The sequence below is a fragment of the Podarcis bocagei genome (genome assembly GCF_964188305.1).
Source record: "Podarcis bocagei genome assembly, chromosome: 4".
NCBI classification, from domain to species: domain Eukaryota; kingdom Metazoa; phylum Chordata; class Lepidosauria; order Squamata; family Lacertidae; genus Podarcis; species Podarcis bocagei.
In genome coordinates this window covers 75634960-75659831 of record NC_138128.1, presented here as the reverse complement: position 1 = coordinate 75659831, position 24872 = coordinate 75634960, and the positions used below count along the sequence as shown (strand labels likewise).

General features: G+C 40.7%; 1 protein-coding gene across 8 annotated transcripts in view; it reads left to right on the top strand.

The window, feature by feature from the left end:
* LOC308585315 (uncharacterized protein) overlaps nt 1-24872 on the top strand; it is a 472994-nt gene that overhangs the window by 277224 nt on the left and 170898 nt on the right. The window contains exon 1 of one of the 8 annotated variants that reach the window (XR_014007232.1): nt 18089-18617. The exons of the other annotated variants lie outside the window; for them this stretch is intronic. The gene's annotated coding sequence lies outside the window, so the exon portion shown is untranslated. Of the gene's footprint in view, nt 1-18088; nt 18618-24872 lie in introns of those variants that run through there. 8 annotated transcript variants of the gene reach the window in all.

The following is a 24872-nucleotide window of genomic DNA, read 5'->3' as shown; positions in this document are numbered from 1 at the left end:
AAATAGTTTAATTATACACATGAGGGCTGAGCAAAAATTATTAACATCTAATAAATAAAATGTCTCCCTTTTGAACATACCGGTAATAAAAACAATTTTGCATGGTGCCATCTTTAGAAAGCATCCACCTTGCTCCTAGAGACAACCACACTACGGGTTTCATCTTAGACTGGGTGGATTTATATACCCAATCAGACACAAGTATCTAAGATAGTGTGGCTCACAGTGTGCTCACTCAATGGAGCAACATGAATGCAACTAGGAAGCCACCTTCAGTGGACACTGTTACTGCCGCAGCTGATGTGAGCAGCTCTTCTGCCAGCAAAAAGTTGCTTGTGTCAGTTGCAACAGCCAGCAAAATGTGGAAACTTGGGAAAGCATTCATGTTGCACCCTAGAAATTTTGCATTAGAGGCACTGCTGCATTGTATACTGTAAGCACTACCATTTTATATGCATTATGGGCTGTAGGTCAGTGGTAGAACAACTGATTAGCATTTCAGAAGGTCCCAGGTTCATTCCCTAGCATCTCCAAGCACAGGACTGGGAGAGACCCCTGTCTGAAACCCCAAAGACCTGCTGGCAGTCAGTGTTAACAATACAGAGTTAAGATGGAACTAATGCTCTGATGCAGCGTAAGAATGTAAAAATAGCCCAGCTAGGTCAGGCCAATTGCCCATCTAGCTTAGCATCCTGTTCTCAGAGTATAGTGAAGCTTTTAATGTTTGATGTTTTATTGTGTCCTCAGTCAGATGGGCAGGATACAATTAAGTACAGTGGTACCTCGGGTTAAGTACTTAATTCGTTCCGGAGGTCCGTTCTTAACCTGAAACTGTTCTTAACCTGAAGCACCACTTTAGCTAATGGGGCCTCCTGCTTCTGCCACGCCACCGGAGCACGATTTCTGTTCTCATCCTGAAGCAAAGTTCTTAACCTGAAGCACTATTTCTGGGTTAGCGGAGTCTGTAACCTGAAGCGTATGTAACCTGAAGCGTATGTAACCTGAAGCGTATGTAACCCGAGGTACCACTGTATTGTTGTTATTAGAGTGGATGCCCATGGCAAGGCTTTCAGTAGGACTTGAGTGCAACAGCACTTGCAGGCCCAGGCACAGAAACCTGAGGTCACCGGGAGCAGGATTGTGATAGGTGGAAAGAAAGACAGAACAGCACCTTGGGATTGAAATGGCCACAACTTTATTGATTACAGATGGCAGTAGACTTTGGCATAGGCACTGGGTATGGACCCTGAATCAACCTGCCTGTTTGTTGGTTGATTGAGCTGGAAACTTATTCAGAAGGGAGAGGGGATGCCAGAAAAATGCCCAGCAAAGAACTGGAAGGATAAAGGTTCAAATCTCCATACAGCCATGAAGCTCATTGAGTGACTTTGGGCCAGTCACTCTCTCAGCCTAACCTACAGGGTAGTTGTAAGGTTTAAAGGGAAAATTCTATGATTCTCTTATCAAAGGGGTGTGGGTGTGGGTGAGAGAGCAGGCATTGTGTTTTGCTTTTTGCTTGGTGACATGTACACAGCAGACAAAATTCCCCTGCTGAAAGTATATAATCTGGAGAAGAATTTTATTCTAGCACAAATACCAACTGGATTTCTACAAAGCATTCTGTGCGCCTGACTGGTTCAGCACTGCTTCTTTCTGGGGATAAGGGCAACCTCGATGCCACCAGGGGAACTTTCCTTTGCCTATATAATGGTGATACTCACCATGTGAATACGAATATTAAATTTATTGCAGGGAGTTGGGCTGTAACACATATTGTGAGAATTGTCCTAATTGTGTCATTAGATGAGAGCAGTATTGAGAAAGCCATATATTACACAGAAACACACGGGGAAAATTGATCCTTTCTCTTAAAGGTCTGCATTAACTTGGTAGAGGAAAGGTGTGGTAGGGCTAAATTCCTTGTAGCAAGATTATGAACAGAATTGGAACATGCACCTGCTAACAGCTAGGAGGAGGTTAAAATGAAAAGAACTGAACTTGGAGTTGCTGTAAATCACTCTAATTTAGCAAGTGCCTTCAAGTTGTATTCTTGTCGCTAGGGTGAGCACCTCTTTCACAGTGATTAATGAGATACAATGGAAACCATGAAAAGAAAGGCACTATCTTAACCTGTTTTTTTGTAGCAATCCCAAAACTTTGTTTAAGTAAAAAAGAAGAAGTTGAACTCATATAACTGTCCAATTTTGGAGAATGTCAGCATTTGTATGTGGTGTGTAAACTCTCCCTGGCCTGATTTAGAATCAAGCAAATGATTTCAAGACAAATAAAAATAAAATATTGCATCTGAAGTAGACCCATTGAAATTGATGGGCATGATTAACCCCAGTCAGTTCATTCTAATGAGCCTACTTATTTGGGGTGGGAAGGGGATATAGCAGTAACAGTGTATAATGGCAGCATTGCTGCAACATCCATGTTAGGCACATTGTTAATTGCATTTCCCTTGATTCTTGGTTGGTCTGGACACTGCTGTGCATGTTCACTATGAACGGACTTTGTTATGCATTGCTAATGGAGGCTATACCACAAAACCTGGCTTGCTTCTCTTGCCACCAGTCAGTAATGTGGTAATAGGGAAAAAGACAGGGAGGAAGCATCAAGTCATTCAGAATGGAACTGTGTGACTTGAATTTGTCAAGTTTGCTTTTTGAATGCCCTCCAAGAAATTAAGCACCCCTCAACACCATTCATCTGGGATTGCCAACAGTCATGCAGAAAAGGTTTCAGACATTCATGAAATGTATTTACTCATGTTTCAGATGTAAGTCTGAGAGTGCTGACAATCACTTTGCGGTGTCTGTCACCATTCAATGGTGTATCCCTTAGTGTTACAGTCACTTGCACCATCTGCTTGGGATGATCAACATTTGCACGGGGTTGTTGATAGTGATTCATACAGGGGTCAGCAAACTTTTTCAGCAAGGGGCCATTCCACTGTCCCTCAGACCTTGTGGGGGGCCGGACTGTATTTTTTTTGGGGGGGGAATGAACAAATTCCTATGCCCCACAAATAACCCAGAGATGCATTTTAAATAAAAGCACGCATTCTACTCATGTAAAAACACCAGGCAGGCCCCACAAATGACCCAGAGATGCATTTTAAATAAAAGGGCACATTCTACTCATGTAAAAACACGCTGATTCCCGGACCGTCTGCGGGCCAGATTTAGAAGGCGATTGGGTCGGATCTGGCCCCCAGGCCTTAGTTTGCCTACCCATGCATTAAACTGTGGAAGTTCACTGTATCAAATATATTGTAACTCTTTAAAGCAACACTCCTTGTGTTAAACACAGAAACCAAACAGCAAAGGAGTGTAGCCAGATGAATGCACTATTAAATCATTATTACCGAGACAACTATGGGTTATTTGCTTGTAGCAGTTCAGTGAGAGAAAGAGACGTGCTGAGTTATGAGCTTTCAATGCCCAGATGCCTCCTGACAGTCTTTAAAACATTTAGCACTCTTACTACTGGAACAGGTGGATCTGTCAATTTCAGTTTCTCATTTCCTAATCTGTTTGATAATACTCATGAAAATTCACCAGTATTTTAGTGTGAATTTTCCCCTAATATATACATTTTTGTATGCAATTTTGCCTAATACATACATTTTTGCAAATCAGTTTTCACTAATGTGTCATTCCTACCCTTTGGTTTGCCTTATTCCCTTCTTTGCAAAGAGAACTCAGGAAGTTGGGACCTAAATAGAGGGAGTTGAGGAGAGTGACGTGGGGCCTGAAGGCCAATTCAGAAAGGAGAAGGAGCCTGGCTTTATAAGCCTGCTGCTCCCTTGAGCCCTTCCTCTTTGCCATTTAACTGTGCCCTCCCTCCCTGTATGCAATGTGAGTTTCAGCTAGTCATCTGCTAAAGGGACTGAGGTGGAATCTACACACATTTAAAAACCATTCTGAAAATACATTGAATTTTCCATAAGGCTCACCATCACCTTCTAGTGTCACTTTGTATATTGCACTTAAAACATTTTATTTAAAGCTGTACAGCTGAGTCCTAAGTATATTTTTTTGTTGCTGTTAATGTATTGAGTCTAGGCAGGTGAGGAAGAGGGGAATAAAAACTGTAGGTATACTGAGGTATTGTTGGGTTAAGGGTACATTTTAGGGTACCAGATGTATTGAACACTGGACAAGCAGGGCTTGGGTGTGCATGTTGAGTTTGTTTATTTATTAACTAATTAAATAAAAACATCCAGGGCTCACATAACAAGGAGGGAGTTATTTTCTCCCCACAGCTGTATCACTTGTCCAGGGATCTGGTAGGATCTGGCCATATCGAATACATAGCCTATTAGTTTCATGCCAAATTTTGTTAAAATAATTGCCGTTTTTAAAGGTTCAGCTCACGATCTGAAATGGCACCTAGTGGTTTCCAAACATAGACAAAAAGCACTTTCTCCACCTTGGGAACCCACAGAGCTTCATTTTATACAGAATGACTCAGAACCTGAAATATATATTGAAGTGGAGGCAGCACAAAGAAACATTAGAATTGTTTAAGAATTCACAGTCACAGGGCTGATCTTTTTTCTGCCTTGTGCACACCCCAAAGTAAGACACCACATTCTTTTTCAGATATGAAATGTGAAATAGCAGCAGACAAATTGGTAATATGCATTGATAACCAACCTCTGCATCAATTGAAGTAATTTTGTGGTGAATTTGGAGAGGATGAATTTGTTTCTATCACAGTGATTTGCAAAGTTTTCTTTCTTGAGCAAATAGTGGCCCTACATGTCTCGCAATGCCAAGGAGATGTTGTAAACTAATTTATTTGTTTATTATATTGATCCATCACTTTTCACACACTAAAGACTGTCCCCAAGTGTATTGCAAAATAACTATGAACTAATTGTCAGGACATTTTAAGCATGCTTTGTAAAGTGGGTAATCTCTCAGATCTCAAAAATCCTATCAAACCTTTCTATGGTTGGCAATAGGGGGTTATTGCTAGAATGTGAATCTCTGTTTCTTGGAAGCATAACATAAATTCCACTTCTCCTCTGACAAAATATCTGTGGTTGTTGGGTGGAGGGCGGGGGCACAGACTGCGTTTGTAAGCTCTTTCTCCTGTCTTTGTAATGAGGCATTACAACCCTTTTGCTGTGGAATGGTTTGGTGTCATCACTTCCAAAGTCATTTAATAGCTGTACTAGATCTAAATCTAAACTTTATGTTCATATCCCCCCCCCCTTGCAAGCTGCTCACAAGGCTCGAGTCAGCATTGGTCACAGCTGAATGCCTGTACTTGATGCAATGGCACCCACCCAAAAGGGAAACGGTAGATACACCTTGTGTGTGTGGGCGGGGGGAATATTGTTCTCCTACATTTGAAACAGCTCAGCCATGTGTCTCTCTTTCCCCCAAAACTTTGGGTGAGAAAGAGAGAGATAAAGAAGTTCACAGAGTGGCATGCACACTATGTACTTTTTAAATTAGTGTAAGGGTAGAGGATAAATTTGATTCATTTTGCACTTAATGGAGAATCGACTTAATTTGTACTTTCTGGATAAAAGAGAATGTGGGGGGATCCTTTGCAATTCACACTTTTCCAGATTTTGCAGTGCAGCTCTCTAGCCGTGTAATGTGTAAAAATACCCACCATATACCAGAGTGAAAAATGTGTGTGTGTGTGCGCGCGCGCACACACACACACACACACGTATATATATAATATGTGTAAAAATAACATCCATAAGGCATTGTACAGTATTGAGGGGAAACGTCTATACAACGAATGTGTTTTTTAGGGACAATTGCAAACAACATGTTCATTGGCATAAGAAATAAGTGGATTCCACACCATGTCAAATTTATCTCTTTTGGAAGTTCCTTGTACAACCCTTCTGTGACAGGCGAGTCTTTTTGATAAGGCCACATCCCACACAGCATTAAACCATAGATTCATGTGTATTTCTGATTGCTTTTTCTACTGCTGGGCTATCAAGCCTGCTTAGGTTAATATACTTCCAATTGTTTAAATCCTGTTGCACGCTTTCATAAATATTTGTATCTTTGCTTTGGCCTATTTAAAAGCAGATGTGACAGTTATTCCTAGGTATTTAAAGCAGCCATGGGCTATGGCTGGGGATGAGTTAGAGAGAAGCCAGACTGACCGGACAGATTATTATTTTTGAATAATTTGCAAACCTGTCACTTTGCAGAATATATTGTGTTGCTCCAATATATAGGGGGGGGGGGGCTCCCAAGGGTCCTGGAATGTCATCTGCAAACATGTTCACTTTGTATTCTACACCTTTCTTTATTGCTTCCATTACTTATACAAAGCAGCCTATATGGACTGGCTTGCAAGCTGCAGGGCCTTTGTTTGAAATTTAAAAGGGGGTGGGGACTCTACTATTTTGAATGGTTAAGGTAAGCAGAAGCTCCTATCTGCTTTCCTATTCCAAATATTGGAGACGTTTCTCTTTTTCCTCCTTCCACCACACCCATACACACAAGAAATTCAGAAAATAACACTCCACATTTTCATGTACGTACAAGAGGTAGATTTGCACCCAGTACTACTTCCAATCACATATTTGTTACTGAGACAGCATTGCAGAAAGAATAATTCAGAGGAATTGCACCACCAGGAATGTGTGAAGAACACAGCAAACCCTTAAGGGAAGACATTGCAGACATATTGATTTTACAGCATTAGAACTGTCACATATTCCTCTAAAATCCTGGGAATTGTAGTGTCACAAGACTGCAATTAACACTCTGTTAGAGACCACTAGCCTATTAAATTGCTTAGGATGAGAGAATAACTATTAAATCAATGGTATAGATATGCCTGAAGGAGCAGAAGCCAGCATAGTAATGACTGGGCAAGTGAGAACATGAACAACAACTATGTGCCAATTCACACATGCCTGTCATCAGCGGAATACACATGGTGACTCACAGCTGAATGTGTGAGATAATAGAGAAATATTGTACTTGTGCTTTCGTCATATGCTAAAGACACACTTCTTTGCTCTGGCCTTTTGACACCCAAGATATGCGTTTTTGGGACCCACCCTGTGACTGTAATGTGTTTTAACGTTGTTGTTTTTTATGTTGGAGTTTAGATTGTTGGGACCTGCTGATGAAGAATGCTTAATAAATGTAATGATGGTGGTGATTATGATGGTGATAATTTTTTTAAAAAAAGCATTCTCACAGCTGCTGCATGAGGAAGGATAGTAGTCTCTTTTTACAAGTAGGGAATCGTAGAATTTGTTTTCCAAAGCTGCAAAGATTCCAAGCTGAGATGTGAGTTGAACAGAGATCTCTGAGGCTTAATTCTGCTTCATTCTCTCTCCACTGTGATACTGGGGAAGGGAAAACCCTGATAGGACTCTGGTAGTACATGCTGTAACTATGCCTAGACTGGATTATTGCAATGTGCTCTGTATGCAGGATGGCCAGCCTATGAGGCCATGTGAAGCGTCCGCCTCAGGCGTCAGGATCTGTCCAATCCGTAGGGATGGCAGATCCATCCGCTAATGCAGAGGTGTCACTGCCGTTTAAAGCTTCATCCAGGTGCCGCCTGCCACTGGCCCTCCCCTTCTTTGGCCTCAGCTCCTGGCTCACCTTCTGCCTCCTTTTCAGCCAGAGGCTCCTGTGCAACAACAATTCTGCCCTCTTTTCACCAAGACTGGAGAGGGGCAGCAACTGGAGGAGAAGTCAAAGCCACAACTTCACAAATGCTGATCTTCAACTCCCCCTTCTTCCATATGTTGATCTCTGCTCCCACCTTTTCCCAAATGCTGATCTTTCCCTCCCCCTCTGCTTTCCAACCCCACCCCAACACAAACGCTCCCTCCCCTCTTTTCATCCCCTCATGCCAACTTTCTTCCTATTTTTTTCTTTTTAAATCACCCACATGCATGGCTATTACTTTCACTCACTTCACTAACAAACTGTAACAGTTCCGTGACAAATTCATGGTTGCATGTGAGATTCACCTCCATCTCACTAAACTGGCAGGAGGGGTGCCATTGTGTGGTGTGCCTCAGGTGCAAAGATGTCGTGGGGCCAGCCGTCTGCATGGCACTGCCATAGAAGAGTCTTTAGAAACGTCTGTTGGTCCAAGATGCAGTAGCAAGGAGTGCTTGCTGCCTGTGCTGCTTAGCGATTTGTTTCCAGGCTCAATTCAAGGTGGCTGTCCTTACCTTTTAAATGCCTAAATGACTTAGGTGGTTACTTGAGGGACTGCCTTTTCCTGCCTGCCTGTTCCTTGAGATTTCGTGAGGAAGCACTTCCCTGTGCCCCACCTATGAGGGAAGTCAGGTTGGTTAGGGTGAAACAATAGTGCCTTCTAAATGTATATGCCAGTATTATGGAACATCCCCTTCCCCATAAGGCTGGCATGGTTCTGTCTTTGATTGCTTTTTGGCTGGTGTATCCTTTTTATTCTAGTAGGCTTTTCATTGGCCAGGCTGAATTGGTTAGGGTTTTATCTGCTGTCATCCCTGTCAAGTTTGCTAATTTGTGATTGTTATATTGTGATTTCTTAATACTGTTAATACTAGCAGCATATTTCTATAATGTGGTTATAATGACTGCAATCTACCTTTTGTATACATTTGTATCAGAAAGGCATTTTAAATGAATAGGTACATGATTTTGGAACTCACAAAGCTGTTCTGAAAGTCTCTCTCACCCTCCATTTTTGCATAGAATCACTTTACAAAATCACCACTCCATTTTTTCCCTTGCCAGATAGACCAATTTGCTTTAATGTTCAGTTCACATGGCAAATAGTCAAAGCATGAAATGAAATCCAATGAAGCATTTGGAATAAGAAATGTAAACTATTTCAAAACATAAAAACACAATAACTTGACTGGGCTTTGCTAAATAGCTCTTGGGCATTTGTCCGCTGTAGTTTGGTTTAAGTATTTTTTTTTAAGGTTGTATAATGTAGTGCTGCATAAATGCAAGGCTATGTACTCCCTTCATAATCCCACCTCATTAACCACAAGGACATAGCCCATAATAGTCCAGTAAACTGCACCGCAATACAGAGGATTAAATTTTACTCCTGTGCACTGACTTGTCTTCTAGCTACCAAACCTTTAATGTTTCCTATGCACCATGCATCTGGAAATAACATGGTTATTCTAAGAATTAAAAGATGTGTGCCTCTGTAATGAACATTAGCAAATCCTATAGGATGTATTGTAAGCACAGCTTTAATCATCTGATAATATAAAGGACTGTAGGCCTCAGGAACTCCTCAATGCAATATTCTGAGGTGAGGAAATTATGCAGCCTCTCTCCCCTCCTTTTTCCAAGCTGTAATGCTTATTTGTGATAGACTTTAGCATCTCAAAACAGTGACATGTTTATGGCCCAATACAGGAAGCACAGCAAATCTATAGTATTGTAATGTGCTAAGAAATTTAATGATGGATTGAAAGATGCTACTATCAGTGATTGGCTCAGCTGCATGTGTAAGCACTGACAAATCTTGAGTGTTTAACCCACTGTGTGATCTCAAACAGAAATCCAGACAACAAAAAGGGAGAAATACACAATTTCAATTTTATTAAACAGTAAATCAATCACAACAGAGGATAATTGCCAAACACTGATGGCTATTTGCCATCTTCAGGAAAAGAGGATTATTATTCATTAAATGTGCTAGTTGCTTTATCTTGCCCAAGGAACCCCCCCTACACTTAAAGCATCCCACCCAGGATTAAATTACAGATCTATTTTTAGTTAAGAGTAGATTAATAATATTTGCAACACATGGTCTCTTTTTCCTCAGATAGAAGCAAGAGCTAGGCTTTTTCCAGCCATTCCATGGCAAGGGTTTTTAGATAGAACAGGCAAACTTTCCTGGAACTGTCTCATCTGAGTGCCTTGGATAAGGGGGTAGCTAGGGATGGGGGATAAATTCAGTTCACTTTTCATTTTAATATAAAGCTGCCCAATTCACACTTTCCAAAACAATGCTTGAACCAAAACAGACATTCTTCCAGATTCTCATTTCTCTGAATCTTGTTATCAGTTCTCCAACTATTTAATGTGCACAAAAGTGTGTATATTAGGATGCGTGCACAGAAAGGACTTTATTATTGAAAATATAAATATGCATTGTATTAGAGGAAATTTCTTATTAAAAATTGTGTATGTTGGGAAAATGTGCACTGAGGACTTAAAAAAAACTTCTGCTTGGACAAAGGAGAAAATAAGAGAAACTGAAATTGATGGATTTGGTCAACCCTAGGGTAGTCAACATGACACCTTCCATATATTGGAGTCCCAACTCACATTAGTTCCTGCTAGTATGACCACTGATAATGAGAACTGTGGTGCAATCTGGGGGGCACCACGCTGTCTACTCCTGCCTTAGCATCGCCTCATCTTTACCAACACAACTGTTCTTGCCCAACCCACTTTGTTCTTTATCACCTTTTTATCTCCTTTGCTCAAGATGTTGCCAATCTCCCCTTATCAGTAATGATTAATGACTATATGTGATCTGTGAGATACGTAGTATACTTGCAATACATGAGAATTATAATAAATGCCCTTGGAAGCAAAATGCATAAATGCCTTGGGAAGCATCTTTGTTAAAAGCAGAATCCTTTCTATATAATAGAACAAGAACTAGGATGGTCTGAAGGACAAATGAGTCCACCAGTTTTAGCTAAGCAGGTCTGGATCTGGCCACTGCATGGATGGTAAACTAATGTATTCCATCTTGGGTTCTGTGATGGAAGATGGGACAGAAATGAAATGGAAATAATTCTTATATAACTTCACACTGCTGAATTCTCCAATGCAGCACACTTTTTGGTAATTCCCTCCAAGTTTTGCCAACTTTACACTGGTTCAGATAAATTAGTCTGGGTCTGCCACCAGCCAATCAGGCATGCCTTTTAAAACTGTAAGTCACTGGGCTTCACCTCATCCACCCTGCCCTTTTATAAATATTTTGGTTCATACAGACCTCAATCAAGAGTAATAATGGTCAGTCTCTTAAGGCCTTCACCTGTCTCTCCAGGAGGAGCTAGCCAGTGAGTACTCAAAAAGTAACAGACTCAGTTGCCTGTTTATCAGATAAAGGCAGGTGAACCTAGGAAATCAGGCTGAAAATGGGAGTGAGCAGGAGACTGCGAGTTGAGAGATAAGTCGATGAGCTGCAAAAGTGGGGAAAGTTTTTATATTTGCTTGAAATGATTGGAAGCCTCTAGCAAAATGAGAAACAGATCCATAGGCTGTTGCAGTTGTGTAATGTCTTGATGAGTAACAATATTGACATAGAGGATTAAGGCATAATATGCTGGTGTGGGTCTACATGCAACGCTGTTGGCAGATTTGTCACAGAAACAGCAAAATTGGATTGATGAGTAGAGGTGTGTGAGCACCTCTTGTGTGTATCAGATTGTCTTAGAATTAGCAAAATATGTATGCATGAAGATTTCAGAAGATCTTTTCTACATACAATTCAAAGTGCATGCATTTTTTCCATGTTAATTTATTTGGTTTGAGTCATGGACATGGACTTCATGCCAGCATTACTTTTTTGATTTGAGATTAAACCATATGCAGTCTCTGGGGATCAAGGGTAACAGGGCTGTTTTGCTAATTAATTTTAAAAAATCAAATAAAAGTCCCCTCTTTTGTTGTTTTCTCTTTCTTTCTTTCTTTTTTGGTTGGGGGGAATTAGATCATTCAAACATGCAACTCTCAGTGGAAAAAATAACTAAAAATGGGATTGGGCTGCTGACTTATAAATCATTTCCTTTCTGATTGACCAGAATGCTTCCTCTGACTATGCTCCATGCTAGAATAGTCACTATCCATTTCATCAATTAATATAGCACATCAAGTGTTCCCAAAGATGCAGAAACTCATGTCAAATCAGATTGCCTACCTACATAGAAGTTTTGGAGGAAATGGCCAAATGCTATAGATAGTTCAGAAGGATGTAGATTGGTTTTTGAATGCCTAGGAGCCTGTGACTGACCTATTCATGGATGGTTTATGAATATTTTAAAGGGGATAACTTGCATGGGATTGAAAATTTGGAATTTGACTGACTGCATTCTGATTGTCCAAATCACATTTACATTGAAAAGCGAGGAAACCATCATGCTCTGGCAAGGCACAGTATTATCTTAAATAGCACCCAATCATATTCTTCCTCAAATCAGCTGCAGAATTCCATTTGAGAGGATATATCCCTCCATATCCCTTTAGAGCCAAAGACACTTTTCAGATAAAACCATTCACACCCCTTCTAACTTTGATGCCATGGTTGATCAGATCTTTTTGTAGCTTTGGAACTTGCTTGTCCAGTTGTTAGGGATACTTTTTAGCTTGTAAAGAGTGAGGATGTGGACAGGATTTGTGAAGTGAGATTTACCACGTGTATGATTAACCCTAGTCCTTTCTGGCTCATAAAAGCTGCCAGAAGGACACGGGGTGACTGGGTGATGTAGGGAGGCTCCTCAATACCTTCCTGCATGAGGAAGTTGCTTCAGAAAGCATTAGAGGTAGTGGTAAGGTCTTTTTTAAAAAAAATTACTGAACCCCAATATATTTGGGGTAATTTCTGACCGGTCTCCATTGCTCTGTTCTTGGACAAGGTGCTTAAGCATGTGGAAGTATGTTAATGCCATGTTTTCCTGGATGGTTTTTAATCATCTACAGCTGTTTCCATTTGGTTGCAGGCCTAGATAGAGGCTGAAGACTAGTTTAGTTGCCTTCATAGTTTATACAGTTGAGACAATGGTAGCCTGTCCCTGTTGGTTATGTTAACATGCTCAGCATACTTTCGATACCATCCACCATAGTATCATGGATCACCTGAGTGGCACCATTCTGAGATGTCAGTTCCTTACTAGAGGGGTGGTTTCAGAAGGTGGTGCTGGAAAACTCCTTGGCCCACTTGCTTATTGCGTCTCATAGAGTTAATATTATTATTCATTATTCATTAAATTTCTATACTATACATCATCCAAGGATCACAGGGTGGTTTACAATTAAAAAACACAAAAATACATAACTTACTAACAAACAAAACAATACCCCCCATTCTGCCCCCCTCCCATGCCACCTAACATCTACGTGAAGCCACTGGTAGCTTGGAGTTTGGTGTCATCAGTATGTCGATGACACCTAAAACACACACTCATTTCCATCACAATCAAAGGAAGTTGAATCTATGTCTGATGATGACCATGGACTGGATGCAGGTGAACAAACAGAAGCCTGCAAGAAAATGAAGGCAGATCAAGGAACTGGGGTTCACCTTGTTTTGTATAAGGTTTCACTCCCTTTGCCATAATTTCCTCCTATATTTTTATAAACCCCAATTAACATATAGCCAAACATTTCCTACATTCATTATTGGATTGAGGATGGAAAGCACCCAGCAATCCTGAAGTGGTAAAAGACCAACTGCTTTGACTCCCCCCCCCCCTATAGATTACATTTTTGTGTTTGCCTAAAGCTGACTTGTCTGCTGTTGCCATGTTTGCAATCAAAAATATATGTTCCTGAAAAGAATAATGGCATGACCTGACGGAAATAGGTTTGGAGCAGAAATTACCAACAGCTCACCTTGAGCCACTAACTTGAAGTACTTCTCAAATCCAAACTGAGAAGGAGCTGCTTGTTTTGTCAAAATGACTACTGTGTTCAGGTTGTTAAGTAATTTTTAGCTGCAATTTGTTTTTGTCAATAACTTACTGTTCTACAGAAGAAATAGTATTGAATTAATGTCCCACACTTCTTTAGTCTGTTTGTCCTCCTCCTCTTGCCAATGCTGTTGGGAGATTTACTTCCCAAAGGTCGAGAGGGAGGAGAAAGTGACCCACTATTGTTTACTTGCAGGAGAGCAAGTGCTCCCTCCTCTTAAGAACTGCAAAGGTGGATAGCACTTCATTCTGCCTGAAGGAGGCATTGCTGCCGTTGTGATAGCAGCACATTACTCTAAAACCTAGCAATTGTTGAACCTAGCAATCAGCATGTACAGGCTTGATGCTGTGCCAAGATTAAAATGAATCTTGTACTATTTAAATATGGCTCTAGACAGTTGGCAAGTCTAATAAAGCAGAAGCACAACAACCAACTTGTGTATTTGGCAACCCAGTAAGCTAATGCTTGTTTGAGACATTTATGCTTATGATTATATTCATTCTTTTAAAACATGTACCAAACTTCTTGTTTCAGTCCTATCCTTTCATTTTAAAGTTAAGTGTCTGTAACCCAAATAGACTGAAAACTTAGCATAACCAATGAAGCTTTGCAGTTGTTCTGTCAGTAACCTTGATATCAGGCCAGAATGTCCTTAGCAACTGCTTAGCGACCACATAGCAGAAAATACATTTGTGTGTATGTGGATATTTTTTTCCCTTCCAAAGGCTGAGAGCAAAGAAGTAGTTGGGGGCTGTGGATATGAGGTGTGAAGATCAAGCTGGAATTGGGATGCAAAGCAATTTGTTACTTGGAGAGATTGTGGGCCTATATAGTGGATGTTCCCATGCATATGAAGAGGATAATAACCGAGATTTTTTTGGCACCTAGAACATGGATTTTGGCACTGCTTTGCAACTTTATGGTATTCTGGATCCTGTGGGAAAGGACTTTGTTTTCCATCCCATGTGTCTTAAAATGCAGTTCTTTCTCTGTGCTAGTTTGGAGAAGGCTATAGAAAGAACTCAAAGGGACAATGTGTTGACAGGCACCTCCTTCTTTCAAGCCTCTCCTTTCCCTTTTTTCTGCTTGCTGTAAGGATTCCCTGGACAGGATCTTTGATGGGAATAGTAGTAGACTTCACCCTTCTGTCACCTTGCATCACGCACTGTTCATTTGACCATAATGAAAGACATGCCAAGGAGGTCCAGACAATATTGGTAATTATAAATAATTATTCTAAGTAAAAATTGTAACCTTCCAGAATAGAAACAGAATGGGGAATCTAGATTTCAAACAAATGACAAATGGAACAGATGGACTGGGTATCCCTCCATGCTGCTACGTAGGCTCCAGTATCAGTCCCTCCATTTGTCCGTGAAAGGGGCACAGGATAACTGCATCAGCAAAGTTTGAAGTCGGCTTTCAGCAAACATGCAGTTTAGTCAATTAAAAGTTCATGAAATATCGTTAATTAAAATGTGCAGAGAATGTGAGAAGTCATTTAGTGAGGTATGTTCAATGTATAACAAAGATTAATGGGAACAATATGGAAAGATAAATGTTTGGCTGAACTTCAAGAAAATCTTCTTGACAGTGATGTATATTGCTCCAAAGAACTTTTCCCAAGGGAAGTGATACAAACCCATTATCAGGGACATGTCATGCCAGAGAAGATAAGAGCTGCAAAGGTGACAAAAGTTCACTGCTTGAGGAATCACATGTGGTCTGAAGAAGGAAAAGGTATTATTGCATATCTTGCTGGTTGTGTGGCTATCATCCATTGGCTAAATCTTGATGACTTACATGTGTGAAAAGGCCACTGCAGATTAAAGAGCATAGATGGTGCTTTAAATATTGCCTACATGCAATCACTAGGGGGCAGGGAGGAGTGTAGCTCAGAGATAGATCATTCTGTTTTCCTGTATCAGACCCAAGGTTCAATCTCTGATGTCTCCAATAATAATTATTTTAAAATCACAGACAATACAGTTGGGAAAGATCTGAAACCGAGATCTGGAGAGCCACTAATAAGTACAATAAATAATATTGGGGCTAGATATACCAACAGTCTACCTCAGTATCAAGGTATTATTTTGTACGTGCAAATACATCTCTTCTAAATGAGCACAGATGTAATTTTCAGCTGTGATTCACCGAGTGATTTACACATGTATGTGTGAACAAAACCTCCATAAAACAATCTAGCTTCTCTCATACTCAAATCCCTCATGGGTTTCTTCTCAAATTAACTCAAAAACAAAACAAAACTGCACCTGCTCATGTCTGATTTCCAGCTGATTTGGGGAAGTGTTGTATTCTGTATTGCACGGCTGATTAGAACGAGCAGACCTCTGTACATTGGCTTAATCATTCCAAGTAGGCAGAACTAAGAAATACACTGCACTGTATGTATTCATTTAATTTTACCTTAACATTAATAAAATGCCTTATTGTAAAGCACCAGTCAGTATTTTTTAACAGGGAAAATGTAACAAATGACAAATCTACAGCATTAAAAGCAAACAACAGAAGTCTCATAAAATGATTGCAAAGTTGAGATTAAAAAGGTTTTAAATCATTCATGGCATAGCAAGAGCTGAAATTTTAAATGGAGGAAGGAGGGTCCCAACAACTACAGCATGTTAATTGCCAGCTCTAAGCATGCAAGGGTGTAGTCCAGGCATCCCCAAACTTGGCCCTCCAGCTGTTTTGGGACTACAACTCCCATCATCCTTGACCACTGGTCCTGTTAGCTAGGGATGATGGGAGTTGTAGTCCCAAAACAGCTGGAGGGCCAAGTTTGGGGATCCCTGGTGTAATCAAACAAAAGATTCACCACTGCTGAAGCTGCTATGGTGAAAATGTCTAGTGGTGATTTGTTCATATCTGATCATATGAGAATGATCAATGAGGTATGTGGGAGTACTTCCACACAGCAGTTGGCTGTGGACTCAACAATTTTTTCCATAGTGTCCATACAATATTGTCACTATTAAAGTGCTGTCCCTTCTTCCTGCTCCCATTTAATCTGGATTTACCATTTTTGTAGGGCTTGTTTAATTATTGCATTTTCCAATGGGTAAAATTCAGTTTACATGGGAAAATAATAAGAGATAGCATTTTGGTGAGGATGCCGTGTGGGTATTTCACAAAATCTGCATGTACAAGTAACACACAGTCACCAATAAACTGCTGCATGGAATAGCCCTGATTGAAAACCATACAGCATCCTTCAGAAATGTGTGCATAAATGTAAACCAAATGTGAAACAAAGGTCTTTCATGGTTTTGTTTGAGGGAGGCTTTTGAAGAATTTCACATCTTCAAGTTAAAAATACTTTTAAGTACAGGAATAAAACTTGACTTTATCTGGTCGCTCTCTTAAAATCTGTGGATTGAATTACTTGCCGGTGCCTGCATTATGAAAGGATATACACAGATGGGTAAGGACATGTGAATATCTGAGGTTAGAAATTATATAAACAATAAAATTAAACGTTGAAATGTCTGAGCAGGTGAAGGTTTGTTTGCAAGAGAAGCATGATAGAAGAACGGAACAATGTGTACACAGAAGCTATTGCTATACCGTTGATGACAAAGAAAGGAGTGAAAGATGAGAAAGTTGCTATGCCTTGTGATTAAACCAGTAGAAACTAGTAGAAGGAAGTGTTGCCATACACGTACATAACCTCTCCTTTGCTTGTAAATGTATAAATGTGTGTGCTTTTTTCATATTTGGTGTGCTACTTGCTGGCTGAGGTTGTGTTGCACTGACCTTGGCTAAAAGACTAAGCAATCTCTAGCCTTTTAAACTGGGGGAGGGGTTATTGCTTTGTTGTGTATTTTTGTGTGTTTTTAAATAGTGAACTACCCTGTGTTCCTCAGATGAATAGTAGTGTAGAAATTTAATTATTATTAATAATACATGAATGCATCATACCCTCAGGCTTCCCCTTCACTCATTACCTATATAGGATTTGGGGGGCGGGGGACAGCAGAAGAACCACCTACAGTACCATCTCTTAACATGAGGAAAGAGGAGGCGGCTGTTGACTGGAGGTTTTTCAGCAGAAGTTGGATGGCCACCTGTCACGGATGATTTGAGAGTCCTGTATTGCAGGGGGTTGGACTAGATGACCCTCGGGGTACCTTACAATTCTATGAGTCTATGATGCTACGAAAAACAGAGGCATATTTAAGGAAGCCCCACAAGCCTCCCATTCTCGCGCACCCTTTTCATGAAGAAACAAATTCTCCTTCCCTCCCACCATTTCCAAAACCCCAATTTCCACCCACCCTTCACGACTCACTTTAAATTAAATTAAAAGTAAATAGAGCTGATGAGTGGCTTCTTCCTCTGAAAACTACAATTTAAAATTTCTAACGTCCAGACCCCAAAATCACAATTCAGGCAAGAAAAAAACAACCCTAGGAAAGGCACTGAAGGCTGGCTGGCTGGTAGGCACGTTCTGGAAGAAGTCAGTCAATCTCCCGCGCGACAGACAACCCAATACATCTCGGTGTAAATGCAGAAGCCTTCCCTCCACTACCAGCTACGGCCACCCACCTGAGCCTCAAGCGAAGGCTCCTCCCTGGGGTAATGTCTGGCTCTCAGAACGTGCTTTCAACCGAGGGAATGAATTGTTCAGTCTCCGGGCGGAAACAGCCCACTGAAAGGTTCTGATTGGCTAACAAGGTTGCCACGTGACCCATCCTAGTCCCCTTTGTGCTGTATGTTATTCCTGTGACTTGATTGGCTAGACGCCTATAGAAGAAGAAGAAGAAGACGCCATTTTGTCTGCTCACAGTGTTCTCAGGAATGCTGCCTTATTTTGAACTTAAACGGTCAGAACTGAAGAACTGCTCCTGTCCATTGCAGTGTTTTCTGACTACCTACAGAACAGGAGAGTAGCAGTGAGTTGCGGAAGTCTCTGTAAGTGATCATGAAGGATATATGGTTGGTCCTGAGTGTGTTTGGCTATGGGATTTAGGAGTTTTTTAAAAAAACGTTTTCTCCTTACAAGTTCCTCGGGGCTCTGCCAGTCTGTTCAATAGACACACCTCTGGTATACTTGATTACTCGCTTTCCCCTGCCTTCACCTGACTAAGAACATATAGAAATGTGGGGGAGGGGGACGAAGCTCAAAGGATACAGTATTTCAAATCCAGCCATACTGAGGATCCCCCCAAATGTTTTAAAACTGAACTAGCCAATTCAGCGCTCTCCCTTTCCAATTATTCTATTATTTGCTAGATACAAGCTGAGAAAGTTCATACATCTAAGTTCATACATCAGGGAGAAAAACAGATTCTTAGTTTGGAAGGATCCATTTTTGGGGGGCATTCAGAAAAGGTCTGTTCAGCCAGCAATTTTGAAAGGGAGGTTAGTGCCTAAACAACCCAGAAGTAGCTGGGAAATGGCTTATAGGAAAGAAGATGAACATTTTGTTTCCAGCCTTATTAAAATTGCTGGAAGATGTCCATCCAAAATGAAGTGTGCTTGAAATCCAGCCTGTGTCTCTAGGTCCTTCTAACCACCCTTTTAAGTTAACCATCCCTTCACCTCTTCCTGGTTCTGGCATGCCTTTTCTAGCCTGTTATCTCATTTTCCTCATTAGCTTTTTTGGCTCGGGTTATGGTGAGGCACTCTATCCTCTTGTGATAACAGTGGTTGTACATATTACTGGCAAGAAATGTAGTGTTAGGTTCCAGGTTAATTGGTGCCTGGGATTACCAAACCATGGGAGCAACAAAAGCCCAAGGCATTAAAACGAAGATCTATGTACTCCTTCAAAGCAGGCTGTAGGAGAAGACCTCCTAAGGGATTGTGGATAGTAGCAAATATAATAATGACATATGCTTGGTCATGGGTAGGGACAATATCTCAATTATGTAAGCGTGGCGGATGTTCTTTTCTAATGGGAATGGGAAAATGATGATAGGCATTGTGGAGGCTTTTTGAATGCGAAAGTGTTTCCCCTCTGACTGGTAAACAGAATTCTTCTGTTATAATGTAAATCGTTTAAAGATGGCTTATGCAAAAGACTTAAATTTGAAATAGCTTCTGGTAACTGCACTCTGTTAGCTCAGGAGTCATTGTTGGACAATTGCTAAATCTGCCCTACTTGGAAGAAGGGATAGGGGGCAAATCTGAGTCAGTTCACATTTAAAAGCAAGCACTTCTCTGAAATTTGCAGTGCTGTTCTCTAGCCAAGTAATGTGTACAGAAATGCAAATACTAGGGCATGGTTTGCATAAAATGCATATATAAGTGAAAATAGCATACAAAATTTATATTAGGGAAAATCAGATTGCAAAAAGTGTATATTGGGGAAAATTGCATAGAAAAGTGTATGTTAGGAGAACTTCACACTGAAATGCTGATAAAAGTTCATGAAGACTTTTTTATATTAAAAAAAATCACAAACTGATGTGGAAATTGGAATAACTGATTTTAAAATGGAAAAATGACAAAGTCTGAAAATACAAAGTTGATTGATTCATCTATACCTCCTTAGAAGCAACTTGCTGTTCCCCTTGTTAGACAAGCTCCTTAACACTTTTTATTTATGGCAGGGGTTGTCAACCTGGTCCCTCCCGCCCACTATTGGGCGTTTCAGGATTCTAGGTGGGCTGTAGGGGGTTCTGTGGCACAAGCTGAATCCTCCTTCCATCGAGCACTGGTGGGCGGTAAGGAAATTTTACCATCAAGAAAGATGCATTAGTGGGCGGCAGGTATAAAAATGTTGCCTACCCCTGATCTATGGAAATGTGCACTGTAACTTGAATGCTGTTATGTTGGGTCAAGTGGAAGGAATACCGTATCTAGGTTTTTGTATAAGCAAGTATCTAGCAGATATTTGTATGATGACTATTAGGTACTAGTTACATCCTGTATGCTCCATTGGAAGATGGTGGAGAGAAATGGTTTCGGAAATTTGAATGAAGCCAATTTAAGGCAGAAGTCTTAGTTTTGCATATGGTTGGCAAGAAGCAGCCGTTGTAGGTGTGTGTATCGGCTGCTCTTGGTTTTGGGAGAACTAGTGCTGTCTTGTCAAAATGCTTGCCTGCTTCCTTCTGCTCAACTTGTATATTTTTTTTTAAAAATAACATTATAATACTCTAGTAAAAGGACCCCTGGATGGTTAAGTCCAGTCAAAGGTGACTATGGGATATGGCACTCATCTTGCTTTTCAGGCCAAGGGAACCAGCGTTTGTCCACAGATAGCTTTCTGGGTCATGTGGCCAGCATGATTAAACTGCTTCTGTCACAAAGGAACACTGTGACAGAAGCCACAGCGCATGAAAACGCCATTTACCTTCCCACTGCAGTGGTACCTATTTATCTACTCGCACTGATGTTTTTTGAACTGCTAGGTTGGCAGAAGCTGGGACAGAGCAACGGGAGCTCACCACTGTCGTGTGGATTTGAACCGCTGACTTTTCAATTGGCAAGCACAAGAGGCTCAGTGGTTTAGACCACAGCGCCACCTGCGTCCCTCAATATTCAGTACTCTAGTACACTTTCCTTAAAAGATAACTGACCCTATAAAAGCTATCTTTTGAAATTTCCTAGTTCTTGCAGGAAGTGCTGGAATAGTAATAACATTTTTCAAGTCAGGCATTATTTCATGGGACAATCAGGTTCCTGGGAATTTTTTTTTTGAGAATTACTGAATGCAATCGTCTCAGGGACAGGATCTCTGAAAAGAGAACTCAGCATGGAGTCCAATTGTAGAAATTTTGGCAGGAATGATATGCACTAAGGGAGGAGAGAATGCACAGTCCAAATGAATTAAGGCCTTTTTCTTGTGGTTGTCAGCTGGTTAGCAGATGGAACCATTTCCCCCACCCCCCCAAAGTTAGTCATATTTTTAAAAAGAGGTGCTTCAATAAAAATAAATTGCTCTATCAATCACTGTGTTTTTCCATGAGCCTTCATCAGATCCGCCCACAATTTGCATCAACTGCTGTTAATCTTATTTATTTAATGTTTTAAAAACAAACCTTACTGCATGAAAAGAAGACCCAATTGCCCACTCTCCTTTTAATTTAAATACCAACTTGAAGTTGTGCACTTCAGTTATGCAAAGCGTTTGCCCACAAATTATTGTGATAAAAATGTAAACTGACAAACCATGGAACAAAAGCAGCTGTCCAGAAGCTCAAAATAGGCCATCAGTTTTTTGATAAGCAAAGAGACAGGAGTATTTTAAAAAGAAGACAAAATTATCTCCATTGAGATGCTGGTCCACATATTTCCATGTGTGCTGAGTGTATTAATAAGTAAACATTTAGCCTAGGAAATGTCTAGTTTTCATGTAAGAGATTCTGGAATGGAAGGTGCACATGGAAGCACTGGAAGACTGTGACCTTAGCGTATTCCACAGAATGGTTCACATGCTGCCTGGCCACACACTTAACTACATAATTGTGCTGTCAATATGCAGCAATTCCACTTAAAAGGTCTTGAGAAACAGGGCTGGGAGAGCCCCTCCAGAATGGATAATGCCTGCCAAATTACAGGCAAATAGGTCAAGGGGCTTTGGGGATGGACACTTTCAAAATGTGATCCCCTAAATTTATATTTAGTTCCTTAGATCCTTTTCTTAGAAGTGTAGAACAAATATTATATTGCACCTGTAACAGTGCCACAAACTCAGATCATACTGGTTGAGTGGGCATATATTGTGTAAAGCAGGGGTTGTCAACCTGGTCCCTACCACCCACTAGTGATCTTTTCAGGATTCTAGGTGGGCAGTAGGGTGTTCTACGGCATAAGCTGAATCCTCCTTCCATCAAGCACTGGTGGGCGGTAAGGAAATTTTACCATCATGAAGGATGCATTTGTGGGCGGTAGGTATAAAAATGTTGACTACCCTTGGTGTAAAGTGATCCTGCAACTAAACTGGTACCAAGGGCTTTATATACTAACTCCTTAAACTGAAATGATAATACAGCTGGTTAAATAACTGCTGCTTCTGTTTCAGGGGCTTTAATAGCCAGGCAATGAAAGACGGGAGGAATTTAGATGAAGTATATTTTAAAAGGCCTAACTTTAGCTGTTAATTACTGGAACTAGATGAATATGTTCTGATACAGTAGAATTCCACCTCTACCTGCACTCCTGCTCAACTCATTTTTGTGGCTTAACTAAAGTGTGGTTCCTCCTTCCATCCAGATGAAACTTTTTATGTGGCCTTGCACTACTTTGAACTCTCAAAAATGCACTTAAATTGAGGTGGGGACAGAAACCATTTATATTTGCACTGTTAATTATGCAAAAGTCCACAAATATGAAAAAGGAAGAGAGCATAATCCAGGTTTGCTTTGTTGCTCATAATAATGGAGTCTCTATAATTATGTGACTATGACCTGTGTCTCCAATAATATAATTTAATGTGGCATAAATTGTAAAAGACTTTAGTTACCACCCTACCTTCCAACTATTCTTTATTAAAATAATTCTTGCTCATATAAGTAATTATATTATAGGTCCATGCAAGTGAATAATGCTTTTATTATTCAGAAAAAAAGAAAAGGACTAGGGTCTTTGGTAGATCTTGGCACGAGTAACTTCTGCTCTAGCCTACAAGGTGTCCTGTTTGTTCTGTGTCTGTTTGGGCTTTGGACATGATGGAGACAGAGCTTTATGAAGCAATAATAAAGTCACCAGGACTTCCGCTTGCCCTGTACAAAGAAAGAACGAGTCCAAGTAGTTTTCCACTTGTCCCGTGCTTTCTAGGTGGTTTTGCCTTTGCCTTGCCACTTCCCCTTGGAAAACCTGCACTAAACTAAATAGGAACAAATGGAAATCTGTGGAAAACCTGATTGCTGCTTGTTCAGATTCAGTGCTAAAGATTGGGTTTCCCCAGGGGAAAGCAGTGGAGCAAACAGAGGCATGGATTAGGCCTGGGTGATAAATCAAAATATTACCCAGGACCAGTATGGGGAGCAGACCACAATGTCGGCTTTATTCAATGGTATATCGTTGGTGAAACTGCCACCGCTCCTGAGTCCCTTTGCTAGCAACTTCCTCCAGTGAGCATTGCTAGCAGAGGGACTCAGAGGGAGCAGTGGTGGTTTCACCAGCGATATATAGCTGAGTGAAGCCACCATCCCACTCTGCTCTCATATTGCACAGAGGGAGAAAAAAAGCTGCATTGGTGAGGCACCAATACAGCTTGTTGCTCCCTCTGCATCTTCAAACTGCTCAGCTGAGTGTGCGGTTGCCGCTTGCCTCAGCCGAGCAATTCAAGGATCCCCCAACCCGGCTCTGGCTCCCTCGAAAGTGGGGGGAGCACTGGGGATGATTCTGCTAGCCGTTCAAATAAGCCACGTTGTTCCAGCCCGCTAGGAGCTGGGGTGAAAGCGCCTCAGCTCCCACGTTGAGAGCTGTGGCAGTTTCACCCAGCGCCTCTCAGCCTGAGGCCAATGCAGCTTGTTTTTTCAGCTTTGCAGCATATCACCAGACTGCGATGTTTAGCTGGTGATAGACTGTGATGTTGAAAAGCTGATATCGCCCAGCCCTAGTGTGGATAAGCCTTAAGTTAGGCAAAGTTGTATCCAGCCAGAGCTTGCTGATTGTTGGATGGCACTACAGTGGTACCTCAGGTTACAAACACTTCAGGTTACAGACTCCCCTAACCCGGAAGTAGTACCTCGGGTTAAGAACTTTACCTCAGGATGAGAACAGAAATCATGCGGCAACAGGAGGCCCCATTAGCTAAAGTAGTGCTTCAGGTTAAGAACGGACCTCTGGAACGAATTAAGTTTGTAACCAGAGGTACCACTGTAATAGAAGGTATCATCTTGACTCCTTTCAAATAATTTTTGAAACTAAGAATGTTGAGTCTTGGTTAATCACTGGAAAGTGTCGGATTGTTTTATTTACTCACAGCAAAATATATTTTTTAAAAAATAATATTTATTAGTTTTCAACAATTTAAACACAACACTACAAAAGAAAAAAACCAAAGAAAAACAATACAACAATACAATACCGTACAAAAAACACAAACAATTATCAAAACAAAACAAAAACCATTCAAAACACAATCCAATTTCAATATCTTATCTTTCATTCACATGTTTCCACGACCTCCTCACACCTCCCTTTTTGTCTTCTGCTTCTATTAATTGTTTCAGCAATTCCTCTCCATCTTCCTCTATTTCCTATCCTATAATT